Source organism: Contarinia nasturtii, unplaced genomic scaffold (genome assembly GCF_009176525.2).
Source record: "Contarinia nasturtii isolate CC-2019 unplaced genomic scaffold, AAFC_CNas_1.1 Cnas_scaffold_1037, whole genome shotgun sequence".
In the NCBI taxonomy this organism is placed as follows: Eukaryota; Metazoa; Arthropoda; class Insecta; order Diptera; family Cecidomyiidae; genus Contarinia; species Contarinia nasturtii.
Window position 1 is genome coordinate 3,495,358 of NW_022198383.1, and position 20,293 is coordinate 3,515,650.

Here is a 20,293-nt window from a genome sequence, read left to right on the forward strand (position 1 = left end):
ATCAATCGAATTAATCAAAGTGAAATTTATGTTGTGTATAATCAGCGACAAACAACTCATCCACTCGCACAAAGGTTTATTCATATGGAAAATAACGGCAACACAAAAAAAGAGCCGAATGAAAAATTATAAAACATTACCTGCACTTTTTTTGCATGGCATTTTGAACGCCAACAGCATGTACGTATAGTCATTTCAACGCAATCAAAAAGAAAAATGGGCAAATTTATTTATTTAATTAAATCTGGCAAGAGAAAGAGGGAAAGGGGAGAAGATTAAAAACAAGCAAGTGCTGCCATTTGTCGAACCGAGCATCAGCAAGTAATGTGAGTGCGGCAAAAGAAAACAAATCCAATTTCATTTAATTTTCCATATTAAATGTGAAGTCGAACAAAACGCAAAGCGATTTCATTTACAGTCAAACAAGCACCACATTTCGTTCACCGTCTTGCTCTATTTCACCACATACACCACCATTGACCAGATAACCATATTTTTACCCCCAGAAATCACTGGGTGCTTTGAGCTCATTTTTATAAATATTTAATTTTCGCAGAAATTGGCTGCAGCGAAAAACTACCATAACGGTCGCCTTTCAAATGGTTTGGGTGGAAAATTTATGCACGAACAACACATGAACATCGGACCAAAATGACTGCACGACAAGCGTCACTGGTAACGGTTAATTCAGCACTTCAATTTTACCTGAGAAAAGTGTGCCACACAAAAAAAAACGGTTCGAAAAATGCGCAAAAAGATTCTTGGTAAACATTTTTTTCTCGTTTCACACAGTTTATGCAGCTGACTTTTTTTGATTGGCACGGTGTGTATGTGTGTGTGTGTGCCGGGCATCAAATCCCAAGGAGTGATGACAAACAGAAAAAAAATCACTCAACATTTTAACCTCTAGGTGCGAAAGTTCATCGACTCAAACTACGCTTCATTCAACAAACAATTATGCATGTTAAAAGTTATGAAAACATCACCCGCGCACGCTTTCCACTTCATTTCATAAAATAATTATCATAATTTGATGGAATTTCGTATGCGATCAGTTTCACTGAAACAATTTCAACCCAAGGAAAAAAAGACGCCTTTTAATGAGGCGTAAATTCGAAGTACTATGGAAAGTGTATTTACGCGGCATTGGAAAAACTTAATAAAACTTGCCGAACTGCTGACTCATTTTTTGTCCAACTAATTTCACAATTATGAACAAAATATTTAAACACTATGATTGCCTCATGTTTGTTGGAAATGTTCTCAAATTATTTGGAGTGTTTGCATCATTTTGAAAATGTCTTAATTCTACTTGATACATGTGGCTATCTTGAAAGGGATTTCCCATTTATTTTTAAAGAAGCACAGATCTAAAATTAGAGTCAAAGTAGCGCACAGTGTTAAAAATTCACTTCCGAAACAAATCTTTTAAAACTTTATATTGGTATACATTTTGGTGGATCTGAAAGTCAATCAAAGAGTTTGTAAAGGGTGTTGTTTCAAAAATGTTGCCTACTTTTATGAATGCATTTCTGACTGGGGTCCAAATCAAAGTCGTCAATTCATTTCAAGGTGATGGAATTTACTTTGAACATGAGTTCTTGAATTGAATAAATTCAGTATTATAAAAAAAAGTTAAAATGCGTTCAAGAGTTAATGGCTTTTTTTTCGTCATTATTTCATCGTCAATTCAACCGCTCGTCCGGCTTCAAATTGATTCACAATTGGTGGAATAAAACATTTGGGTAGAAAAAACGCATGGCCATAAACCATTTTTCATTCTCGTTAATTATTCACAAAATGTACACTGAAGCGGATGAAAGGAAAGAAAAAATAATCGAGGTTTTCTTTCCTTTTTACGAGACCGAACGGGGAGAAAACTTTTTTGTTATATAAAAGAAACTGACTTTCATTTGGCAAAAGTTCTTTTTCTCATTTGTTGAAAATTAAAAAGAAAAGCGAATGTATTTGCTTTCGTTTTCATTGACCGTTCAAGAGAATATTCATTAAATTGGGAAGACCTTAATGGTCAACGAATGGAAAAAGTTTTGCACTTCAAATATTCACTTGGTTCCGTGCCCTGGTGGTAATTAAAATCCGGTTAAAGTCATTTAATTTCATGGGCTTGTATATACAACTTCTTTGAAGTTCAACTAACAAATGTCGTTGTAATACATACGGTCGTTCGACCCAGAAACAGCAACGGCATCATCAACAGCGTTGATTGTGTGTCATGTTTTCCGGCTTTGACGAAAACTTTCTGCGAAGAAAAAGACAGACAGGGTAGTGTTGTTTGTATTGCAGGTTTCGTAAACATAAGTTGGCAAATGGCCGATGGCAAAACAGTCAATCTTTAAGCTATTTATTAAAATTTAACAGATATTTTGATGGAACACATTCACAGCTACGGCGCGTCGTAAACAGTCTCAAGTGTTGTTGGATTAATGCCAAAAAGACGGAGATATTCTCTCTTCGCGACAACTTCGCGAATGACAGATATCAATCTTGTCGAGTCACAAAACGACGCCGATGAGCAAATTTATGAATCACATCTTTAAAATATTAATTGACTAAATGGACGACAACACACAGCTCAAGTGCTGAGATAATCTCTTTTCACTTTTCAGCGCAAAGTCATGCAAATGGAAGAGCACGAGTTTGTAATGTTCAAAGAATCTTAGTTCATTTATCTTTTCAGCCGTCAAACTCATCGCCGGCGTCATATCGCTACATTGAATCAACGACAAATGAATATTAGACCCAAAATTAATTTAAAAACAACATTTATTTTACACTCGAATGCATTTCTAATCTCTTTGGATACTTTCACTTTTTCAAAGATTTTATCGACAATTCAACAAATTGGTGTCCCAACCGAAGATTCTTCGGTGAAGAACAATAAAATGTTCTTCCTTTTTGATTGTACATCGGAAAGAGGTTTTTGTTTCGACGAGCGTAGGTTTTGAATAAATGGAAAAACTTTACTTTGTGACCGTAGCATGTTCTTGAACCAATTCATAAAGCCCATATTATTCGTGACAGAAAACGTTCAATTGATTTCCAGTTCATTCCAATTCCTACAGAGTCCTCATATCGAACGGAAGAGGGTGACTTGAAAATAAGGGTGTTTCAGCTGCTGATGTTTCACAGGTTTGTGCATGTGCTGTACTTCTAGACTCTCTGTTTGTTTGGTATTCGTCAATTTTCTCCGCAAAACGTTCATTTTTCCATGCAGCTCATACGCTCGTCAGCTACATCTCCCCTTAACTTCCCCTTCAAAAGGGACGCACTTTTCACCAGTTGATTTCTAGCGATGGAATATTGTTACAGTTATGCGAATTCATTGATACTGTTCGACTTGTTTTTCCGCTTTGAAATTGTGATACATTGCGTGTGTATGCAACGTGCAAAATTCAACAGAATACATCGGAGCACATCTATTTGTACAAGATGTTTTGATATCGTTCGCATGCGAAGCTTATTTTATTTTCATTGACTGCGTGTGTAAGCAAAACATCTTTTAAAATGAAAATAAACATTTTAAGTAAATAAATTCGTTATACGAACATATATACATACATATTATTCGAGGTTTGGAAATGTTGTGAAGCTATTTAATTGTTTTTTGCATATTTTGTGCGAACATATGGTAAATGTTTACATAAATTCTGCCTTTTGTATGGGAAATGTACCAGAGATGGGAGCCAATGATGGAAAAGGAAGAATAAGAGAGAAGAAATGAGTTGAATTTGTCTGTACAATTTGCACAAATCTAATATTCGCGTATGTGCGTTTTGGTAAATATGTTTACCATTACTCACATTTTTCAAATCCAATAAAAATGAGAAAAATGTAAAATCGACATCAAGTATAGTACTTATAGTATATAAGTATAGTAGTGTATTACATTTGGAACTAAGTAACTCACCGGTGGTCCGGATGGTTCTACTAGTTTAGTTAATTGACAATGCAATTCGTTTAATGTTTACATTAAAATTTATATCATCGTTGCTATCGCTTCATAATCTTGGACAAATGAATGGTTGAGAATAAAAATCCGACTTGTACGCAGAGTCTATAAAAGTGGAACACAGAGTTTATATACTCTGCGTACATGTCGGATTTTTATTCTCACCCATTTAAATGTCAATCAATATAATTAGCTTCCAACTCTGGTTTACTGACATACAATATGAAAATCGTACTTTTAAATATTTATTAAAACACAAAGAATGGCAAAAACGTTTGGAAAATGTCATGTTCTACACATTTTCAACGTTGATATAATCAAACCCGTAAAATCGATTTTCTTCCACATTCATTTCTCAACATATTTACATTGTGTTGAGTATTCTTCTGAAAATCGAAATTACTTTCATTGAATAATAATTAGTACATTCGAAAATGAAACTTACCAGCGTAAAATGAGAAAAAGCCATCAATATACGTCATGGCACGTAGTAAGTAGAAAATTTGTGAAAGAGAATGTGTCGTGCGAAAACTCCACTAGTGAATTTACTTTTTGTATATCCTCCATAAAGAGCATTGAAATGTCTGAAATCAATTGGAACACGAAAGACGCGAATAAAAAATATATGGCATTTCAAAAGTAACATTTCGGTAAAAACCCCATTCATATTAAGTGTGTCACAAAATGAAGGAAGAAAAGTGGGTTATCGGTGGTATAAATAAACCAAAATGCACAAAATTTTGATGCATTTATAAATTATGTAATGATTTGCTTTTGCATTCAAGATGTCTCAGCTCTCAGCATTTAATTTTGTGATGAAAATGTTTCATGTGATTTGTTGCAAGTGTCTCTTTGCATAAGTATGCTTATTCAATATTTTATGCAGTTTATTCGTACGATTATTTTGATATCATGACGTTTTGCTATATTCCGATCGATGTGCTAAAGTAAGCAATCGATATGCGAAATCGTGTTCAAGTTCCATTTCGTTTCATATAAAATGTGATACCATCGAGTATTTTGCCATGGAGCTCGGATTTCATGAAGACTGAACAACATTCAATGAAATTGAATGTGGAAAATCAGGGCAGTGTTTTTTGAAGAATGCGGATGTTTTCCATGATAAAAGAGGTAATGTCAAATGCCTTTATAAAGTCCCTAACGCAGTTTCTTATACTCTTTTACTCACACACAAACAAAACAAAATGTCAAAAAACAGCTGTTCGACCGAACCATTCATAACCAACTTCATGCTACTAGTAGATTCGGAATGAAAATAATGTTTGAAAATTCTATGATATTTCGAAAAATGAACTAATTATTTTGGAATTTTTTAATCTGTTTAGAATAAAATAAATTTTTAAACATTTTTTGTACTAGCAATATTTTTATAAACATTCACTTATTATTTAATTTTCACAATTTCCATCAATTCACAAAATTTAATTCATAGCACTAGCATGAAGTTGGTTATATGTCAACCTTTATTCATTCGTATAAAAACATATTATGTTCACGCACACATAAATGTTGGGGAGTTTTGACAATTCCTCTTTAAATCACACTCTCCCATTCAATGCGAAATGATTTCTTGCGGTCATTTGTGAACCACTTGAATTTTGCATAGTAAATCTTGTGTTTTTTTTTTGCAAGCGTTGGCGTGAAAATGCGTTATCAGCAGAATAAACCAAATACAGATTTTAGTTCAATGTCCGGGTATCATACTTCTCAATCCAAATCATTTTTCATAGTTAGTTGTGATGAGATTCTTTTTCTTTACGCTCAAAAAAACCTCCATAAGCACTGAAATCCAGCCTTAAACTTCTCTGCCCTCAGTGTGCTCTCTCTCTCTCTTTCTATCTTAAAATGATGTGCATCACATTTTGTGATGCTTTGTTGTCTATGCCGTATCAAGTTTGCCGTTTTTTGTTGGTTTATTTGCGGGTATATGTTTGCGTTTCAATGATAATTTATTCGTAAGCACGTACTTCGTCTGTACACATAAAATACGAGAAAGATGCAAACAACATCATGTTTTTAGCATATTTTTACCGCTCATACTCTCCCTGCGTTCTTCTCTCTCGTTTTCTTCTCGTTTCACTGTGTCACTCAGCCTCAATTCATTTAAGCCGAGACAAACGATACACTCTAGCTGTTCTTTGCTTTTCCTTCATTTTGATATATTCGCATTTTGTGTGAGCCCGTTTAATGTGTGCAAAAGCTTTTGCATGCATTCAAATGTCATTTGAGTTTCTCACAGCAAACAACAAACTAGTCGGCATCATCATTTTATTTTTCTTTCTGTCTCTTCTAAATATAAATACACTGCTGGTGCTGTATATTTCCATATCGGAGGGAAGGGGGTGGAGGGCATTGCAGCGTACACAACAAAAGTTAAGCGATTTCACATTGAATCGAGAGCACTTTTTCCATCCTAATTTGTATTTTGTTATGTCGTCATCTCGCGTACACACAGTCATCTTTTTTTTTCTTTCAAAAACCCTCAATATTAATCATGCTACAAATTTCAACTGACATCTGACAAATGATTCACAGCACACAAATTCATACCTTTTCTGTTAAATTGACCGAAAGTTATGCACAGTTATTGTGAGCTTGTCTATGATTGTTGCTATTTAGATTTAAAACAACATAAAATAGACAAACATCGAAGCGAAAAAGAACAAGATAGAAAACATCACGAATAAATAAAACGAATGATGAAAATTTTTCATGCAATAACTTTTGTTTCGTTGAACCGATTTAAAAGTTTAAGGAAACCAACAGAAAACAACAACAAACTGGATAATAAATGATGAAAAATTTGTTTTTGCTATTTGGATTTCCCTTCTTCTTTTTTTCAATGTCACGAACATTTGCTCCGCGATTCAGGTCGATACTAGAGAAACATATCTGATTGGAGTTTTGATTCAATTTTTCATGGAATGGGAAAATTGATATATTAAAAAAGATATTCTTTGAAATTTTTCGCGGATACTTTTCTTGGGTTAGTAACTTTGTCTTTAAACCTCTGCAAAACCGTGAAAAATCCAAACGTTCCGAACAACGACTCGGAAAAACATATGTGTGCAAAAAAAGGATGCAAACATGTAAATGCAGTAAATTGTGCAATCCAAAGTGACAAATAACATTTACAAATGTTTCATTACATTGGCATTCATGTGCATAATTGAGAACACGATTTTGCGATTTGTTCCGTTGAAAAAAATAACTAAACCTATAGTTTGTGAGCGGCACATCGTGTGTGTGTTTGTTTTTCTATTTTCACGTTGGAATTCGATATAGCTTTTATCGACAATCATAGCTAGATTGTATGTTACAGTGATTCACGTTCGTATTATATTCAAATGGTAACACATCCGTTGTTTTCTCTACCGAGTGAATTGAGAGAAGTATAAAATCTCTAGGGGATTTGATGGTAGAATGAAAAAAAGAGACACACACACGTAAATAACATAGACGATTGAGACGAAGAAGAATTGTATTGCCGTGTGTATGGCGGAACGGGAAATATATTTTGTATCTCTGAAGTCGATTAGCGGTGCTTCGGTAGATGTGTCTGAATCCATTGTGAACGATTTGCATGCATTCCTTTGGGGGTCTGAGCACCAAATTTACCTTTTCATTTGCTTGCATTAGATTGGACTCAAATTGATCCATTTTTATGCAATTTGTTTTGTTTTGTTTTGTTTTGTAAGCAAAACAGAATTTGCTGGTTGTATTGATAACAGATTTATTTCTACACTCGCTCAAGCTTAGCTTACGATGAATTTTACCGTTGAAATTCAATCCATATCACACTGTGAAATGCACCAGATATGCGTATAATTCACGTCATGAAAGCAATTTCCCTTTTATTTTCACCGTATTTTTTTTCGCTTTTTATTGTTGCTACAAAAACTATCGATTCTGCTTTGTTTGAGATAATAAACACTAAGTAAGTGAAACTTCAGACAAACGTGATTTAGAATTTGTTTCTTTGTTTTTCTTGGTCTTGTTCGGTCGCTTTCGGATGAAACGTTACTATTTTGAAATACGACAGGATATTGAATTTAAACAATAAAAATTGATCCGTTTTAGCATATTGTACTTTTATTTCGTCGGAAATGTTTGCAATGAGGAATCGACAATGGTGCGTCTGAAATTGGCAACAATTCAATACGTTGTTGTGGATATTTGTCCTATTTTGTTTTTATTTTCAGCTGAAAATAAATGTTATTGGTTGAATTATTCATTGGATGTATAGGCTCAATCGACAAATTCCTAACGGACCGATTTACACATTGATCCGTATACCTTCTTTTGCATAAAAAAACAAGTAGCGCCAATGGAATGGCCATAAAATGTTGGAACATAGAGAGAGAAAAAAAGACAGTGTAGAAAACGACAAATTGAAGACCATGCTTGTTCGCACATTTCAAATTGGAGCATACACTTATCAAAAAAAACATATGCCATTTTAACCCCAAGAGCCAAATCGATTCTTATGTGGTTCTGATCTCTCTACGTCATTCAGAAAGTGTTGGAGAGTGCGCATTCACCGAAATGGATGTAATGTTTTTTTTTTAAATTCTCAATCATGGTTTTTATTTGATCAAACGTATTATCGAACAACATTATAACTAAATTAGTACATTTGCTGATTGAGTATTTCAACAAATTTTACGTTTTCGATGAAGAGACACTCGCTACGTGTGTGTGTTGGCAAAATCGTTCTCGTAATTAAAATTGTATTGACTCTTAAAAACGTTGAATCGATGTTAATCAAATAATAAAATTGGTTTAATAAATAACGCACACAAACATACAACATCGAAAAGTTAACCAAGAGAGGCCATAGTAATTATGTATCAAATGGATGGAAAAATTTAAAACATTTACGAAATAATTGAATTTCATCAATTATAAATGCATGCGTCATACTCGTCTGTTTACTATAATTGTCGGGCAATACATAGATCTCTCTTTCTCTCTCTCTTTATGAATAAATTGTTCATCGATTGAGCACAAATGGAAAACTGTTTTTTTTTTGTGTGGATGCTGCAAATTGATGATGATGGTAATAGTGAAAATGCAACCGGTTATTAAATGTACGATGTTTATTATTTAATTATCATATCATGTGAACGTGTGTCGTACGCCCCAGTGAACAGTAAAACATATCCGCTTTTATATTTTGCACTGAATTATTCAATGGCATATACTCGATGGACATTTTTGATCTACCTCTGACTCCGTGTTCAAATGCTGCGAGCACACAAAATGAAATTCAATTTTAAATCCAATTTTCCGCATATGAGAGCAGTTAGTTAATATGCCATTTCGATTGTATCTAGAATGCAGAATTTATCCCGCATAAGACAAATAGCTTTTTTTACATTTTTCCATCTTCGCGACGACAAGATGTAAGCGCAGATATGTAAGTTTGTCGTTTGGTCTTTTGCTTGATGTTCTCATTGACCAACAAATCGAAAGCGCCGACATATAAATTGGTGTCGGTTACATTTGGGTGCACGCAACGTTGAAAACCGATTATGAAATGTTCAAAAGAAAAAACACATCCGCTTTTGAGTTTTCCTTTCAACGCTATTTGATGGACGGGCAAAACAAAAAGGCCATTCAACGTGCTAACGCTTTCTCTCCTTTATCGCTGTTACCTAACGTCATTAAATCACACCCAAACAATCTCAGCCAAACACCGGTATCCATAATAATGGGCCCATGTTTATGTTTAACAAGAAATTAAATAACTTTCAGTTGGTGAATTTGATTGCGATAGCAATTACCAAGCCCGAAATGACCAATTTTATGTTGTTGTTAATAGATTGTTGAGCGGCCATTTTATGACCCGCTTCCTTTCGGTTTTCACTTTGTGGCCATTCATTAATAATTACTGTTTTTTTGCTAGTTTATCGACTTTGGGTGTGTTTCGTCATTGGTTTCACTTCCTCTTTTTTTTCAATCGCTCACACATAAATTGCTTAAAAATACATACACTTATGTATTAATGACATGAAAAATGCGGTTTTAATTTAAAAATGTAAAAATAAATGTCAACGTACATTTATTTGATATGATTAAAATTTAAATTGAATATTTAATCAAAATGGAAACAATTAAAAGCTCAAATAATTATTGTTTATTATTGTACGGCGAATGTATCGATGATTGCATCTGACACATGATCATCGGCTTCATCAGTGTTTTTGCATTACAAAATCTTCAAATTGGAATTAAATCATAAGCTGACCTAAAATAGTATGTAACGAATCCAGACACCGAAGAAGATAATTTTCTTATTAGTTTGATCCATTTATGATTCAAAATGTGAACAAAACAGGACATGCTGTAAAAATCTCATTCTCCATATGGAAAGGATACGTCTAATGCTTTGTAGCTACAATAACAATTACATTAAGTCTCATTTGGGAAATTTACCGACGACACAAAAGGCTCTGTCAAGACCCATAACTGATGTTTTGTTTGTATTATCCTTAAGTTGAATAGAAGCTGCTTCAGAAGCTTTGTCCATTTATATAAAGCCTTGATGTCTTTTGTTCACATATTCAGATACAGAGTTTCCTCCTTTCTTCGAGTTTCAAATCCATTTAGCGCTGTGTATTGGCTCATATTCAATTTTGTTGCGGTTAATTTGCGTCCAATCAAACGACCATTTTGAGGACAAAAGCAACACGTCACATTGTTACAAGAAGCTACTTTTCTCATCATCATCATCATCTTCTCGGAAGAAGGAGGATTATGACCATTAAATTTAAATTGCAAATGCTGAAAAAGTGGACGACAGCAACAAGGTTTGATTTGCACAATACATGATGTTGACGTTGAAAAACATCCAACATAATTGTATGTGTGCACACATTCGATAGATTTAAATTACGTATGAAATAATAATTGGCTGTTGTGTGCGCTTGTATTGTGCTCTAAAATGATGCTCGTCGAATTTTATCAATTTTACATTGAATTGTCATGGCACAACACACGCGTGCACACACACATACACATGATAAAACTTTTGTTGTCCAAATTTGAATACATATTAAAATGGTACGGTTGTTATTGTTGTTGTTCCTCTCTGTGTCCACTTTGAACAAACATGAGCAGAGACTGGGATGCGCATTCTGTCGTTCATTTTGTCGTTTTTGGCGAGACCATTTCATATATGAAATTTTATTGAATGTGATCCCTTGTTTTTGTTGTATTTTATCAGTTTAATTACGAAAAGGCCAACCGAAAAAGTCCGTTCCGTGTCTCCATCTGTTTCGGTGTGGGTTGTCATTTCGAATGAACGCGTTTGGCAATGCCATATGGTTTTTATATGTTTGGTCTCTCTCTCTTTCTCTGTTTCAAATTGTAAATGTTCCGACATTTTCCTAGGATCTTTTTTTACCGAACTATAATTATTATTGTACTGTAATTTTCGTCTATACATACACACACACCGAAATACGAGAGGTATCGAGAGACGTTGGATTAAAATATTATCATTCATTTTGCACCCAGCATATTTTCGTATATGTGTGTAAGCATTGGCCATTGAGGCCGACATACTGGCGAAGTCATTTGAAAACCACACATATCATATCAACACGTATTCAAGCTTAACATTCAAATCCATGTGCGCCTTTTTACGTATTGGCAATGAGAACAAACAGCAAAATTCACATTCACGTACACAAAATTCGTTGCAATAAATTGAGCACCACCAATACCATTGCACTTTGGTTTTCATTAATATGGAAAATGGATTTGAATAAAGTTATCAAAATATGAGTGTGAACGATGAGCTGCAAAAGCTTTTTACCCATTTTGATTTTATACAATTTCACCATAATTACAGCTTATGCATACAATCAACTTCGTTTGACTGATATCAGAGTGACGGGGTTTTTTTCGTCCCATGTGCAAGCATGTTAATCGAAAAGCAACATAAAACATCAAAATCGCATCTCTTGTACAATGGCATCTGATGAAATGTTGATGAATGTTACGCTTGATTGGTTCATGCATTTCTAGTCGAAAAGCCTAGCGAAAAGCCTATGGTGCATCGAACTCTGATAAATGCCATTTAAATATAGCAATCTCAAAATATAATAACGGAATGACCGCATCCTATTCGAAATTGTTAAAACTTGATTGTTTTTATGAGCCGATGCATTGAAAGATGCCTTCAATAGTTTTCATGCAATTTATGCTAAATTTAAACCCCTACGAATGACATTTTTGAATTCAGTCGGCTGAAACTCATTCATCGATAGATCCATTTCAGATATTTATTATTAATATCGCAATTCGCGCGGAACATTCTGTTTAGCGGTCAGTTGTGGATGTATTTGCGCCGAAAGTTGCGATACGATTGAAATATATTTACACGAAAATAGCCACGGATATTAGATTGAATACAGTGCCAGGGACTGTTTTTAAAGTGATAGATACCATAACTCGCTTTATCTACAAGGGACAGACTTTTGTTGAAAAATCGAATTGGAAAATTGTATTATAGATTGATTATTATTTAATAGAAAATAGATAAACTTTACCAAAGAAAATGAGCCAATGCTAGGCGCTGTGCTCAATGTGTTTTTCGAGTGCATTTAAAAGTTTCAAACTGAATTTTGCAGTATATTTAGTTGAAATCTACTTAAATAATACCACATTCCATTTAAATTCATCATTGTTAAATTGAATCGGCTATAAATACAATAGATATGAAAAAACAGCGATTGTACTTCATTTTCAATTTGAGTTTTATTGAGATTGCAAAATGGATTTTATTGATTGAATGAGAATGTTTCTCTTATGCGGTGCACATAAAATTCATTAAATATTACTAAACTGCAAAAAACCCATAAATATCACTAGAATGTGCTATGGATCGATAGAAGTAATGTACATTTCTATTGCCATTTAATGTATCACAATACATTAGAAACTTTTGCTCATTCGTTATTCATATCGTACGGTGGTGCAATAAATAGTGGTCGGAAATTGAGAATCTATCATTTGCAGTCCGATATCAATTCAATAAAAATGATTGTTCTCTTAAAATTATTGATAATGCCCGTTGCAAAACCATGTTATAACGTTGTGTTTCTTCGTTCAATCGTTCTTCTAAACGATGCGAAAAGTAATTTATCAAGCATTTTCGACAAGTCGTCAACAAATTGCGTTCGATATGTTCATATGTGGGGAGACTACGTTAAAACATTTCGTCTGGGATTTTGGATGAAAAAAATATGACCAGCGAATGGCTTTTAATGTAATTGTATACACATTCTCCAAGTAATAGAATGTTGAATTCTTCGATGTTTGGATATCTGGAAGTTGGGTGCGAATCAATCGTTGCTCGCAATGAATCTCGAAGAAAAATCCATTGCGGCCAAGACGATATCCATCAGTCTCAAGGGAAAATGATGTAATCCATTTAATTAAATTGCATCAAGCGTAGAATACCACCAAAGCCACCATATCGAATGGAATTCTCTATCCAAGCACTGATTCATTCCTCCATCCATATCTATTTAAACAATATTTCATCGTTTTCACACAATTTAAATCATGTTGGTCATTTGTGTGCGGTGTGTGTAGGATTCTATTCAATTTTTTTCACTCGATTTTCTGTCGGTATAAAACCCGTGTCGATCATGTGCGTGTGAATAATCTCATAAGCACAAGCAAAATCCACCTTAAAAATGTTGTCTTTGATTTAAATCTCATCACTCAGGCCGCCAATGTGTGGACACTTGAAGACCATTTTCTGATTACTATTTGCTTCAGCAAATAGAGGGATGAACAAAAAAAGAGTGGTTGCACAAAGATTACTTTGCCAAATCGATTGATTTTGTAAGTGCGTATGTGCCGTTTTGGCGACTTTCTTCATGAGAAGGGTGCGAAACAGGAAAAAAAAATCATCAAATCGATCTAACAATAATCGCAATTATTTTTATATGATGCCATTGGCATAAGAAACTCAGTCGCCGATTCAACATACACACTCTAATACGCTGCACACTTTTCCTATTCGAATCGCTCGTTTGCTCGCACTAAATGCAATATTTGTTTTTGATTTACTTCACAATGATATACAAACATAGCGCGGCGCGCATATACACATGCACAATGAGTTGGTACATATTTCCATGTTACCATTGAAAATACGTGATTTTCCTACGATGCCATATGAAATCAAAGCAAACTATATACAACCATGTGCAATATTATTACTATTTTTATTATATTATATTATTACGTTCATGGGGCGAATCACGCTAGTGAATACTAGAAAAACTAGTAAATCTAGTGTGAAGAATGACGTCACAAACGAAGCCAACTTCACACCAAAGGCCATATAATTTATATGAAAAACTACTGAGAGCCAACTTCACGCACTAGAATTTTCTAGTTTTCTAGTGAAATCTTATCAAAAACTAGATGCACTAGAATTTCGTGAATGACCCCATGATTACGTTTATTTTATTTTCTCATTTGTTTCGACACATAACATAAAAATTGGTGAAGTGTATGAAACACACATATATTTACAATGGAATGAAAATCGTCTGAAATTCGGTGGGTTTTGCTGTCGACGGGCAAAACGATCGAAAAAAATTCGTTTTTATTTTGATTCCCTTGATACTGTTGCATTATTTCACTTCTGCATGTCATTTCGTTTCAGCGATAAATGTAAACACACTTTACTCCAACCAATTCGATTACGGCAAAAATATTGATTCATTCGCTTCACTCAATCTCTTTCGCTTTCAATCTTTTTTCTCTATGTTTACCTCACTCTTTCTCCATTCCTCTACTTTCACCTTCTCCCTTTGTTTTTCTGCTTCTCTCTCTCTGGCTGTTCATAAAATATTTTCGTCTATTTGATTGTGTGTATATTTTGGAAAGTGCTCTTCTCAAACGAGATACATTCCTGTGACTATAATTGTGTTATTTTTTTTGTTTTCTGATTTCGTCTTGTATTTCATCTTACTTAAAGGCCCTTTTTGTCTTCATATAAAATGTTCGACGTGAATTTTTCCATGGAGACGGGACGGTTTTTTTTTGTCCAAAGTCTGTGATTTTTTCCTGAACAATATTTTCCTGGTAAAACACATCGAATGTTGGCATTTCTTTCTTCATTTCCGTCGACAAAACAAAAACCGGTTCACAAAGTGTATCATGCAACCGACTGAGTTTTGTTCATTTTTCTGTTCTTAAATGCAAAGAAAAACATGTTCGCTTTTTTTCGTAGCGATTTTCTCGCATTCTTCTTTTTTTTTCTCGTTTGTGCGAGTGTGTGTTTGTTATTTTGTGTTCGGCTGTTGTTTATTTTGTGTACAAAGATTTTGGTGAATTGTGGAAAAATAAATGTTTCACATTCATTATTTTGGCCTTAAGCACCTGAATTATGCTTCTGTTGTATGTATTTCTAAACGATGCCATCACCAATGTTTGCATGTCTGCAAAGATTCCCTTTTTCTTGGTTTTAATGGCAAATAAATGTATATGTTTTCTTTGTGTGCCAACGGTTAATCGTCCCCCTTAGTTTCTTCTACGATGACAATGACGACGATGGATTTTATGAGACTCAAGCATTACCTGTTCCATCGTGCGTTTCTTTGATATTGCGAAATTGTCGTATGCATTTTGCCCACAAGTGAATCGATGCGGTTGTTGATAGAACAAATATGGTTGAGGTTTGCGTGTTTGAAGCCGCATCCACCGTTGCCAGACTGTTGCATTCCATGTATAATGAGAAGAAGACACACAAACCGAATAGAGTGGAAAAGACGAATGTTTAAAGAGAAAGAATCACTTCTTAAACCAATCATTTAATTGGATACCGTCTCGTAACATGGTTAAATAAAACAAGAACGGATCCAATTTTTACTGTAGAATAAGAGTGAGTACGAGGGTTGCTCCATAATTTTTTTTAAAAACATATATAACACAGTTGTTTTTTGTCGAAAATGGTTTTATTGTTTTTCAAAATATTCCCCGAGATGATCGATACACTTTTGCATTCGATGAAACCATTTGTCATAGCATTCGTGCCACTCCGAAACTGATATCTCCAAAACGTGTGTTTTGAACGCTTCAACTGCTTCTTCTGGTGTCGAAAATCGTTGACCACGTAGTTTTTTCTTCACGCTTGGGAACAAAAAAAAGTCATTGGGTGCCAGGTCAGGACTGTACGGTGGATGACCCATCAGTTCGATGTTTTGACCGGTCAAAAATCGAGTAGTTTGAAAAGATGTGTGAGAGCTCGCATTATCGTGATGAAGAATTATTTTGCGACGGTGGTTGTTTTTTCTTATTTCACCAAACACTTCGGGCAAACAAATGGTGGTATACCAATCAGAATTGACGGTCTTACGATCCTCTAGTGGAACGGTTGCCACATGACCACTTCTCCCGAAAAAACAGGCGACCATTCGCTTCGAAGTGCTTCTTGCTCGAACAACTTTCGTTGGGTTATCTTCATTTTGGAAGACCCATACAGTCGACTGCTGTTTCGTTTCGGGCTCATAGGCATATATCCACGATTCGTCACCAGTGACGATTTTATTAACGTCTTTTGAAGCACCACGATTGAATTTCTTGAGCATTTCTTTACACCAACTCACACGAGCCATTTTTTGTTCGTCGGTCAATTTATGTGGGATCCAACGAGAGCAAATCTTTTTTACGGCTAAATGTTCATGCAAAATTGTATGTATGCTGTGGGATGAAATGCCCAAAGATGCCTCAATCTCACGGTAGGTCACATGACGATCTTCCATAATCAGTTTTCTGACAGCATCGATGTTTTGTGGCACAACAGCCGATTTTGGACGACCTGTATGAAACTCGTCTTTGAGCGAACTACGACCGCAACGGAATTCTCGGTACCAGTTATAAATTGTCTGAAGGGTTGGTGCTTCATTGCCAAAGGCCAAATGAAGTCGATCGAAACACTGTTGTTGAGATAATTTACTTCGAAAATCGTAGTAAATCATTTTACGAAAATCTTCACGTGTAAAATTCATTTTTTTGTTGAGTCGCAGTTTACCAGTCACTGTAAACAATACAAATAGCGTTCGTACGACAAAAGGTTCAGGGCACGAATACATACCAAAACATCAAACTTTACGAATATGACAATGGTTTACATCGGGCAACACTATAAGTACCATTTTAAAAAAAATTATGGAGCAACCTACGTATTAGATTTTCATTTGAAAGGAAATTCTTTTTAATAATTTATGAATGGCAAAATGGGTATGTAATGTGATAAAGCACCAATTTGACTGACTTGGCTGATAAGTGTGTAAATAATTGAGTCAAAAATTCGTCGAAAACTTTTTGAATACACATTAACATTGTAACTTTTCAATTTTTAAGCTATGTGTGTCTTTCCTTCAATCTAACAATGAAAGTTTCTCGGAACGAAACCATCATTATTGAGGAATATTAATTATTTTTATTTGTCTGGCATTCCGTTAAATTGGACTACAGTTGTGCGTGTCGCATATGGTTACAATGGGAATTCGTGTTGAATTGTCATCAAGAAATTGGTATGCATCTGATTGACCGACGAATTGCTCCAGACGACATACACAAGTTAATTATTGAGAGTGAGAGAGTCGTTTTTTTTCCTCTCCAATTTATTCTTAATGAAAATTGACAGTTAAGCAAATCAGACAAATTGATAATGAGAGAAAAACCGATGTAGTTTTACAACAAGTACTTACAAATAACCGTTGAACAACTCTCTTGATGAGACAAACAGTTGTATAAAAGTAATTAAAGATTAATTAAAAAAAATAGTTTGAAATGAAAGTGCGCGACGAGATTGAGGGGGATAATGGATAAATGCAAATTGACTTGTTGAGCAAGTGTTGGACAATTTCATGTAAAACAGCGACAAAATGAAAGATAATGAAGAAATCAATGCGACGCGTTGTTTTTATCTGTGCTGTTATCAGGTGGTTGTAGAAAATAATTAAAACATCTTCCATCAGTCGATGCAAATGAGTTTCTAAAAGTTACGGCGGAAATTACAATTCGATTTATTGATAGATTGTATTTTCACTTTGACTCTTTTTTTTTGCTTCTCTTTATTTATTTTCAAATGGTGTTGTGGTTTTATCGACGGAAATGCACAACCGATACATAAATAAAATGTTATGCAATGTTGCCAATCTTCTTGCGGTTTGTGGGTAAATGAGTTTTATACATGAAGCCGGACCTCGACGAGAACGTCAGAAAAGAAAACATTCATTTTGTCGAGATGGAGTCACAGTAGTCGCCACATAATTAAGATTTTCACTGTATAAATAAATGATCGCGACGTGATGCTATAAAAACATTGCTGATATTAAGAAAACGATACCAACGGCAATCGTCGAATGTTTTCTTAGGGTGTGTGTGTGTGCTTGTGCTCATTTCGAGTTCAGGAATGAAAAAGTATTTAGTCGACAGAAAGACAGAGCAGCACATACATAGCGGCAAACAAAAGCGGCTGTAACAATAACGGCAATCATAAAGTGTCTTCCAATCTAATCGGCTTGAGAAATTGGCAGAGAAACATGCTTGTTTTGCCATCAGATTTTATCTAAAGTGTAACAAATAGACACCGAATGCTTCAGTAAATGGCAATAAAACTAATTCCCACATAGTGCTGCGTTGATATGCTTCTTCGGCTTCAGTCCGATCGACACAGACAGTGTCATACATCCACATATACACATGCATTGCATATGTAATTCCAGTCATTTGCACCTACGGTTTTCATCGATGTCAGTTGCAGTGTATTTCGTTTTATAGCCCAATGTATCAACAGAATGTTAATTTTGGCACATTGCACAGCAACGACAGCGACTTTCCCGATTGCAAATTTTACGTTGAATACGTGTTAAATACTCTGAACAATGCATGACAAATTTCAACTTGATCACTCTTTCTCCCACTCTCTCTTTCCCTCTCTCTCTCTCTATGTCATTCGCTCTTTGACACACGAATACAGACATATACCATACTGGCAGAGGAAGGAAATGGAAAATTTACTCTCCGTATATGCATTTCTTCGGTTTGTGTGCGATGTGGTTTCAGCATTACTTTCAATCTAAGCTATTTTAGGCCGGTGTATATGCATATATATGATACATGCATCTATTCAAAATCTTAACCAAGATATTGTCACAATTTTCTAAAATGTTGGAAAACAACACTTTCAAATGACATGTTGAATTGGTAGACAGTATTTTACTTGCATTATATATTCAGAGATAACGAACCAAATCAAATATTCTTCATTGTGGTCCATAAACTGCTCTAAACCGTTCATGGGAAGAATCAAAATAAGTTCATGTGTTTTCTTCATTGACCTATGACCAGATATTCTATCAAATTTCAAAATATTTACTACAAAACATGAAATTTACATCATAAACGCAAATAATAATACATAATACAAATGAATATTTAAATAAAGAGTTTTTAGTCGGAAGAAATCACTGAAAATATGACTTACATGCGTGGATTTAATGTAATAACAAACTGGTAAAAATAGTCAATTTACATAAAATCTCTCCGTACTCGATTCAGCTTATAGCTGCAATAATATAATGGTTCAAAGCAACATTCATTGCTGCTCACTGGCAAATTGCATTCAATTTGAATCGAACGGATTTGTCTCACTGAATATACATATCATTTTATTATTGGAGTAAAGTGACTTGATTCAATGTTATTGCTTCGCTAAAATGACTTTTATTAATATTATGCAGGAAAAGTAATATGGATAAGAGTCTAAAGACTGAAAATGTGATCAAAAAAATACCTTCGTTTAGCATAAATTCTAGCTCGGATTTTAAATGATAACCGTCTGCTATTTGCCGGAGCGTTTAAAAAAAAAACTGCACTTTATCCTATGCAAACATGATGTCAACCCTCATCTGGTATTGAGTCGAATTTCCTGCTACTTTTTTTACGTCGTAAGTCACTGTGTTCCTTTTTTTTCTAATAAAACATGTAAAAGGGTCATTTCATTGGTTCGGTAATTCAATTTTAAGCGACTTAAACAGCGGTGAAACAACCAATTGGTTGTTTAATTATTTCAGCTATAAAATTGGCCTTGGCGATGGCATTTAATTTATATATTGTGACTTCACTGTAGTCGTCCAGTCTCAAATTCTGCAATATCAAATCTAATTTTGAAAAAAAAAAAATCACATGAAAAATGTCTATAACAAATTCGAGTTAGAATTGAAAAAAAAAATCCGTGTTGTGTTGCTCAGCATGGTCTCT

The 20,293-nt window shown here is 34.5% G+C and overlaps 1 protein-coding gene across 1 annotated transcript in view; it reads right to left on the minus strand.

Moving 5' to 3' along the window:
- Positions 1-19,856, minus strand: part of LOC116344115 (eIF-2-alpha kinase GCN2-like) — a 70,404-nt gene extending 50,548 nt beyond the window's left edge. The window contains exon 1 of the mRNA XM_031772524.1: positions 19,827-19,856. The gene's annotated coding sequence lies outside the window, so the exon portion shown is untranslated. The remainder of the gene's footprint in view (positions 1-19,826) is intronic.
- Between the last annotated feature and the right edge of the window lie 437 nt (positions 19,857-20,293).